Below are 9293 nucleotides of genomic sequence, written 5' to 3' on the forward strand. Positions count from 1 at the left end.
GGGAGAGGGACAGAGAGAGAGAGAGAGAGAGGGACAGAGAGAGAGAGGGACAAGGACAGAGAGAGAGAGGGACAGAGAGAGAGAGAGAGAGAGAGAGAGAGAGAGAGAGAGAGAGAGAGAGAGAGAGGGACAGAGAGAGAGGGACAGAGAGAGAGGGACAGAGAGAGAGAGTGAGAGGGACAGAGAGAGAGAGAGTGAGGGACAGAGAGAGAGAGAGTGAGGGACAGAGAGGGACAGAGAGAGGGACAGAGAGAGAGAAGGACAGAGAGAGAGAGAGACAGAGAGAGAGAGAGAGAGGGACAGAGAGAGAGAGAGGGACAGAGAGAGAGAGAGAGGGACAGAGAGAGAGAGAGAGGGACAGAGACAGAGAGAGGGACAGAGAGAGAGAGAGGGACAGAGAGAGAGAGAGAGAGACAGAGAGAGAGAGACAGAGAGAGAGACAGAGAGGGAGAGAGAGAGAGAGGTTAGAGAGAGAAGAGAGGGACAGAGGGACAGAGAGAGAGAAGAGAGGGACAGAGAGAGAGAAGAGAGGGACAGAGAGAGAGGGACAGAGAGAGAGAGAGAGAGAGGGACAGAGAGAGGGAGAGACAGAGAGAGAGAGAAAGAGAGAGAGGGACAGAGAGATAGCAGTTAGTTAATACTAGTATCTCTACTTGCAAATCTTCTGCACATCTATCACTCCAGTGTTTAATTGCTAAATTGTAATTATTTCTCCACCACGGCCTATTTATTAACTTACCTCCTTTATCTTACCTCATTTGCACAACTGTATATAGACTTTTCTATTGTGTTATTGACTGTACGTTTGTTTATTCCATGTGTAACTCTGTGTTGTTGTTTGTGTCACACTGCTTTGCTTTATCTTGGCCAGGTCGCAGTTGTAAATGAGAACTTGTTCTCAACTGGCCTACCTGGTTAAATAAAGGACTTGTTCTCAACTAGCCTACCTGGTTAAATAAAGGACTTGTTCTCTACTAGCCTACCTGGTTAAATAAAGGACTTGTTCTCAACTGGCCCACCTGGTTAAATAAAGGACTTGTTCTCAACTAGCCCACCTGGTTAAATAAAGGACTTGTTCTCAACTGGCCCACCTGGTTAAATAAAGGACTTGTTCTCAACTAACCTACCTGGTTAAATAAAGGACTTGTTCTCAACTGGCCCACCTGGTTAAATAAAGGACTTGTTCTCAACTGGCCCACCTGGTTAAATAAAGGTGAAATTAAATAAACAGTAATGGCATTACCCTGGCAACACAGAGAAAACATGATGAACAGTCTGTCATTGTAGAAAACGGACAACCCCTCCCCAAATCCCAGGTCAACCCGAGCCAATCAGCTATTGGTGTCCAGGGCTCCATGTAAAACCCTCCACTGGATGACCCCTGACCTTTCCAGCACTGGGAGCTTATAGAGCACCCTCCACCTATACCCTGCCATGCTCTCAGCCCCCACAACCCCCTGCCTCTGATGCCCCTTCCCTCCCGCTAAGCCCACCTCCGTACGGTACAGTAGCCTCTGTGCTGCTTTGAGTCAGAACGCTGCCACCCTGCTCTCCAGGTCCACCAAACCCAGTGATCAGTGGTTCCTCCCAGACCCACGGCCCAGGCACCACCCCCCCCCTCCTCTCGTGTGGGTCTCAGCAGCTGCCAGGCCCTCAGTACTGCAGCATAGAAATCAGAGACCCCTGTTGTATTGAGTCTCTCCGGCCGCATGATGAAGAGCTGCTGATCCAGCCACAAACCCAATTCAGTTTTCCATAAATGGCACCAAAAAATGTCTCCCTTTTTAATTTACCACTAAAACCTGTTCTTAGGACCAAGCCATAAAAACTGTATTATAATAATAACTGGTTTACGTTTTAACTACCAACAATTGGTAAAAACTTTCCCCTTTCGGAAACAATGGGACGACCTCAGAGTTGACAAGGTAAAAATCTGTTGTTCTGCCGCTGAACAAGGCAGTTAACCCACTGGTCCCCAGGAGGCCGTCATTGTAAATAGAATTTGTTCTTAACCTCTTGGGGCTAGGTGGGACGCTAGCGTGCCACCTGTGGTGCACTCCATCAACAGCAGGTGCATTTCAAGAGCGGCAAATTTGAATCCAAATAAATGTCAAAATTCAAATTTTTCAAAAATACAACTATGTTACACCATTTGAAAGATAAACATCTCCTTAATCTAACCACGTTTTACGATTTCAAAAAGGTTTTACGGCGAAAGCATAAATTTAGAGTATGTTAGGACAGTACATTTACAAGAGTTGTGTGTAATGTTTTGTCAAGTCAAAGACAGGGTCACCAAAACCATAAAACCAGCTAAAATGATACACTAACCTTTTACAATCTCCATCAGATGACACTCCTAGGACATTATGTTAGACAATGCATGCATTTTTAGTTCTATCAAGTTCATATTTATATACAAAAACAGCGTTTTACTATGGCATTGATGTTGAGGAAATCGTTTCCCTCCAATAACCGGCAGTCAAGTCAGCGTCACAAATTAAATAATTAAAATTAGAAAACATTGGTAAAATATTATATTGTCATTTAAAGAATTATAGATTTACATCTTTTGAACGCAATCAACTTGCCAGATTTAAAAATAACCTTACTGGGAAATCACACTTTGCAATAATCTGAGCACTGTGCCCAGAAAAATACGCGTTGCGATACAGACTAGACGTCATGTTGGGGAGATCTAAAATCGAAAATACTATGTAAATAATCCATTACCTTTGATTCTCTTCATCAGATGTCACTTCCAGGTATCACAGGTCCATAACGAATGTAGTTTTGTTCAAAAAAGCTCATCATTTATGTCCAAAAATCTCCGTCTCGTTAGCACATGATGTAAGCCAGCCGGACTTCTCGTCATGAACGAGGGGAAAAAATATATTTCCGTTCGTTCAAACATGTCAAACGTTGTATAGCATAAATCATTAGGGCCTTTTTTAACCAGAACATGAATAATATTCAAGGTGGACGAATGCATAGCCTTTTATAACGTATTGGAACGAGGGTACCCAACATGAAGTAGCGCGCCAGGTGTCTAATGGGACATCACCGTTCCATGGCTCTTGTTCGGTCAGATCTCCCACCAGAAGACTCAAAACACTTTGTAAAGGCTGGTGACATCTAGTGGAAGCAATAGGAAGTGCCAAAATATTCCTAAACCCCTGTGTTTTTCAATGGGAGAGGTTTAAAGTCAATACAACACATCAGGTATCCACTTCCTGTCAGAAAATGTCTCAGGGTTTTGCCTGCCAAATGAGTTCTGTTATACTCACAGACACCATTCAAACAGTTTTGGAAACTTTAGAGTGTTTTCTATCCATATATAATAAGTATATGCATATTCTAGTTACTGGGTAGGATTAGTAACCAGATTAAATCGGGTACATTTTTTTTATCCAGACGTGCAAATGCTGCCCCCTAGACCCAACAGGTTAACTGACCTGCCTAGTTAAATAAAGGTTTCATTAAAAAGTCTGGCAATAACTTAACTTTTCATTAATTAGACAGACTCCTCTAAATAATAAATATAATAAAATAACAAAAAAACAGTTAACCTGTTAGGGCTAGGGGGCAGCATTGACACGGCTGGATAAAAAACATACCCGATTTAATCTGGTTACCACTCCTACTCAGTAACTAGAATATGCATATACTTATTACATATGGATAGAAAACACCCTAAATTTTCTAAAACTGTTTGAATGGTGTCTGTGAGTATAACAGAACTCAAATGGCAGGTCAAAACCTGAGAGATTCCTTTACAGGAAGTGGCCTGTCTGACCATTTCTGGAACTTCTTTGCCATCTCTATCATTTACTAAGGATCTCTGCTCTAACGTGACACTTCCCACGTCGTCCATAGGCTCTCAGAGCCCGGGAAAAAAGAGAATGTCGTCATTCCAGCCCCAGGCTGAAACACATTATCGCCTTTCTCAAGTGGCCCATCAAGAGACACTAGCTTATGCGCGTGACCCCGACCGCCCCCGCCTTTGGGATTTTTTCCTCTGTTTGCCGAAAAGGAGATTCCCTGTCGGAATTTTATCGCTTTTCTACGAGAAAAATGACGTAAAAATTGATTTTAAACAGCGGTTGACATGCTTCGACGTACGGCAATGGAATACTTTGAATTTTATTGTCAGGAATTGCGCCAAGCGCGCGACACTTCTTTACTATTTCGGATAGTGTCTGGAACGCACGAACAAAACGCCGCTATTCGGATATAACGATGGATTATTTTGGACCAAACCAACATTTGTTATTGAAGTAGACGTCCTGGGTGTGCATTCTGACGAAGACAACAAAAGGTAATGACATTTTTATAATAGTAAATATGATTATGGTGAGTGCTAAACTTGCCGGGTGTCTAAATAGCGAGCCCGTGATGCCTGGGCTATGTACTTAGAATATTGCAAAATGTGCTTTCACCAAAAAGCTATTTTAAAATCGGACATATCGAGTGCATAGAGGAGGTCTGTATCTATAATTCTTAAAATAATTGTTATGCTTTTTGTGAACGTTTATCGTGAGTAATTTAGTAAAATGTTAGCGAATTCCCCGTAAGTTTGCGGGGGGTATGCTAGTTCTGAACGTCACATGCTAATGTAAAAAGCTGGTTTTTGATATAAATATGAACTTGATTGAACAAAACATGCATGTATTGTATAACATAATGTCCTAGGGTTGTCATCTGATGAAGATCATCAAAGGTGAGTGCTGCATTTAGCTGTCTTCTGGGTTTTGGTGACATTATATGCTGGCTTGAAAAATGGGTGTCTGATTATTTCTGGCTTGGTACTCTGCTGACATAATCTAATGTTTTGCTTTCGTTGTAAAGCCTTTTTGAAATCGGACAGTGTGGTTAGATTAACGAGAGTCTTATCTTTAAATGGCTGTAAAATAGTCATATGTTTGAGAAATTGAAGTAATAGGATTTTGAAGATTTTGAAAATCGCGCCACAGGCTGGCAGTGGCTGTTACGTAGGTGGGACGAATTCGTCCCGCCGGTCCCATAGAGGTTAAATGCTAAGTACTATACATAGGTTTTATTAAAAAATAACAATAGAACCTATTTAGTACTATAATGGTATTTACTAACATAATATTATTACTATAATAGTTTCTAAAGGGGTTCTAGGCTACCCTACCCTAGAATTAGGGTTCAGGATAAAACAGGTTATACGTAGGGTTAGAGTTTCTGTACAGCACTTTGTGACATCTGCTGATGTAAAAAGGTCTTCATAAATACATTAGATTGATTGTTAGGTTCAGGGTACTTAAAGAGATAAACTGTATGGGTTTATATCTCTCTTGCTCCTCCCTGTGGTCTTCTGTGGGAACTACATACCTCATTCACCACACTTGATAGGCTCATAATCTGAGGTAGCAACTGAGTCAGAGCTACAAATCAATGATCTCCACCTATCCATTAGGTTTACAACTCAGTGAACCTGCGCAGCATTCTCTCTATTTGATGTCTACGAACCAACAGATTTCAACGATTATCATATTACCCAGCAGCCATTTAGAAACAAATAAAAAGGTTATTTCTTTTTATTCTTTCTTCTGACTGTTTAAATCGGCCACATCTTGAAAAAGAGAACAGGGACATGCGATTTGTTGAGAATCTACACCTTTTTATATATAAAATATATATATATATAGAGTTAACCTCTTGAGGATACCCTAGGATAGGGGGCGCCACAGCGCATTTTGAAAAAAAATCGTTCCCATTTTCAACGGCCTACTAATCAAACTCAGAAGATAGGGCATGCATATACTTATTATATATGGATAGAAAACACTCTAAAGTTTCTAAAACTGTTTGAATGGTGTCTGTGAGTATAACAGAACTCATTTGGCAGGCAAAACCCTGAGACATTTTCTGACAGGAAGTGGATACCTGATGTGTTGTATTGAGTTCTAACCTATCCCATTGCAAAACACAGGGGTTTAGGAATATTTTGGCACTTCCTATTGCTTCCACTAGATGTCGCCAGTCCTTTCACAGTGGTTTGAGCCTTATAGAGTCAAAACTCAGTGAATGACAGGAGTTTGAAATTGGTCACAGGGGATGGGCCATCACCATTATGACGCCGGCGGCCATGTCTGCCCCCACCTTTGGAAACGGTTTTAAAGGCAATGAATGCATCCCCCTCGAATCTTATTGGCTCTCTTGGTGTTAGTGGCCCTGAACATTTATTTTATACAACGTTTGACATGTTTGAACGAACCTACATGCGCGAGGATTGCTTTCAGTATGAAGTGCAGAGCTGCGTTTGGAGAGAGCCATAGGACGCGCTACCAACATCAGGCTAATGGAACGTGAAGTATGGACTTTTTGACCGAAAATACATCTGTTGTGGACCTGGGATGCTTTCTGATGAAGACAACTAAAGGTAGGCGATTATTGACAATATTATTGAAGATGATATGGTTCATACTGTTGCATCCAAGATGGCGCCGAGCACTGTATATTAGCTGATTTTCTGAGTATCGCATCTCCTTTTATCGCAAAGTGTGATTACCCAGTAAAGTTAATTTAAAATCTGGTATGACGGGTGTTCTCAAGAGATATTCATCTATAAATGTTAGATTGACAATATACATTTAAAAAATCGTTATAGTATAGCAATTTATTGAAACGTAGCATTGTTTACCGGGACGCTTTTGAGGGGAAATTAGGTAGTCAACGTCAGACAGAGATGTAAAATGCTGTTTTTATATATAAATATGACCTTTATTGAACAAAAGAATGCATGCATTGTATAACATGATGTCCTAGGGGTGCCATCTGATGAAGTTTGTAAAAGGTTAGTGCTACATTTAGCTGTTTATTGATAATATGTGATGGAAGTGGTTGGTCGGAAAATGGCTATGAAGCTGCTTTTTACGATGGACTCATCTAATATAATCTAATGATTTGCTTTTCCTGTAAAACCTTTTTGAAATCGGACGACGTGGGTCGATTCAGGAGAGGTGTATCTATAAAAAAAAAAAAAATATATTTTTAATTTTTGTAAAAAATTATGATAATTTTTTAATGCTAATTGGCGATATGATTTTTCGCTGGATTTTGATCCCGCTAACGGGATCAGATGCTCAAGAGGTTAACCATGACCAGAACATGTTTAACGTTTGAAGGCTTTGCGCCAACCATCCCTATAGGCCATCACAATCTATAACCAGGTGAACAGTGAGCTTCCTCACCAAGTAGCTGTAACCTAGTTAATAATAAGTTACCTGAGGTAAACCTACAAGGATAGTTAATAATAAGTTACCTGAGGTAAACCTACAAGGTTAGTTAATAATAAGTTACCTGAGGTAAACCTACAAGGATAGTTAATAATAAGTTACCTGAGGTAAACCTACAAGGTTAGTTAATAATAAGTTACCTGAGGTAAACCTACAAGGATAGTTAATAAGTTACCTGAGGTAAACCTACAAGGATAGTTAATAAGTTACCTGAGGGAGGGGTTAGAGGGAGGGAGGAAGAGAGAGAGGAACTGCATGCAACATCAAGAGGGAGACAAATAGTTTTGTTCCAATGTTAGAGCCCTTAACATGGAACAAATGACATAATGAATCTTAAAATGTGAGTTGTTAGAATATATGAAGGGTAACAGTTTTCTATGAAGTACGTATGTATCATTATTTTAATCACCTTTATAATGCCTTATAAATCAATAAGTCCTGAGGAGGTGTGATATATGGTTATTATACAGAACCACGGCTAAGGGCTGTTCTTAGACAAGACACAACACGGATTGAGAATTATCTAACACTTTCAACAATACAATCACATTTCATTTCATTGGTTTCATACACATATTTATCAGATGTTATTGTGGGTGAAGTGAAATGCTTGTGTTCCTGGTTCCAACAGTGCAGTAATATCTAACAATGCTTGTGTTCCTGGTTCCAACAGTGCAGTAATATCTAACAATGCTTGTGTTCCCGGCTCCAACAGTGCAGTAATATCTAACAATGCTTGTGTTCCTGGCTCCAACAGTGCAGTAATATCTAACAATGCTTGTGTTCCCAGCTCACAGAGGGCAAATCTAAAAAGTCAATGAAAATATTAGGACAAGCAATGTATATATATATATATATATATATATATATATATATATATATATTGTGTACTGTGATGTGATGCATAGACAATTTGGAGTACATCTGTAGTATATCTGAAGAATAGTAGATGTACAGCAGTAGTTATATAGGATGAACCATGACTAGAATACAGTATATACATATGAAGTGGACAGCAGTAGTTATATAGGATGAACCATGACTAGAATACAGTATATACATATGAAGTGGACAGCAGTAGTTATATAGGATGAACCAGGACTAGAATACAGTATATACATATGAAGTGGACAGCAGTAGTTATATAGGATGAACCAGGACTAGAATACAGTATATACATATGAAGTGGACAGCAGTAGTTATATAGGATGAACCATGACTAGAATACAGTATATACATATGAAGTGGACAGCAGTAGTTATATAGGATGAACCATGACTAGAATACAGTATATACATATGAAGTGGACAGCAGTAGTTATATAGGATGAACCATGACTGGAATACAGTATATACATATGAAGTGGACAGCAGTAGTTATATAGGATGAACCAGGACTAGAATACAGTATATACACATATGAAGTGGACAGCAGTAGTTATATAGGATGAACCAGGACTAGAATACAGTATATACATATGAAGTGGACAGCAGTAGTTATATAGGATGAACCATGACTAGAATACAGTATATACATATGAAGTGGACAGTAGTAGTTATATAGGATGAACCATGACTAGAATACAGTATATACATATGAAGTGGACAGCAGTAGTTATATAGGATGAACCATGACTAGAATACAGTATATACATATGAAGTGGACAGCAGTAGTTATATAGGATGAACCAGGACTAGAATACAGTATATACATATGAAGTGGACAGCAGTAGTTATATAGGATGAACCAGGACTAGAATACAGTATATACATATGAAGTGGACAGCAGTAGTTATATAGGATGAACCAGGACTAGAATACAGTATATACATATGAAGTGGACAGCAGTAGTTATATAGGATGAACCAGGACTAGAATACAGTATATTCATATGAAGTGGACAGCAGTAGTTATATAGGATGAACCAGGACTAGAATACAGTATATACATATGAAGTGGACAGCAGTAGTTATATAGGATGAACCAGGACTAGAATACAGTATATACATATGAAGTGGACAGCAGTAGT

This window comes from Salmo salar, unplaced genomic scaffold (assembly GCF_965601325.2).
Source record: "Salmo salar unplaced genomic scaffold, fSalSal1 ptg000136l, whole genome shotgun sequence".
NCBI lineage: Eukaryota > Metazoa > Chordata > Actinopteri > Salmoniformes > Salmonidae > Salmo > Salmo salar.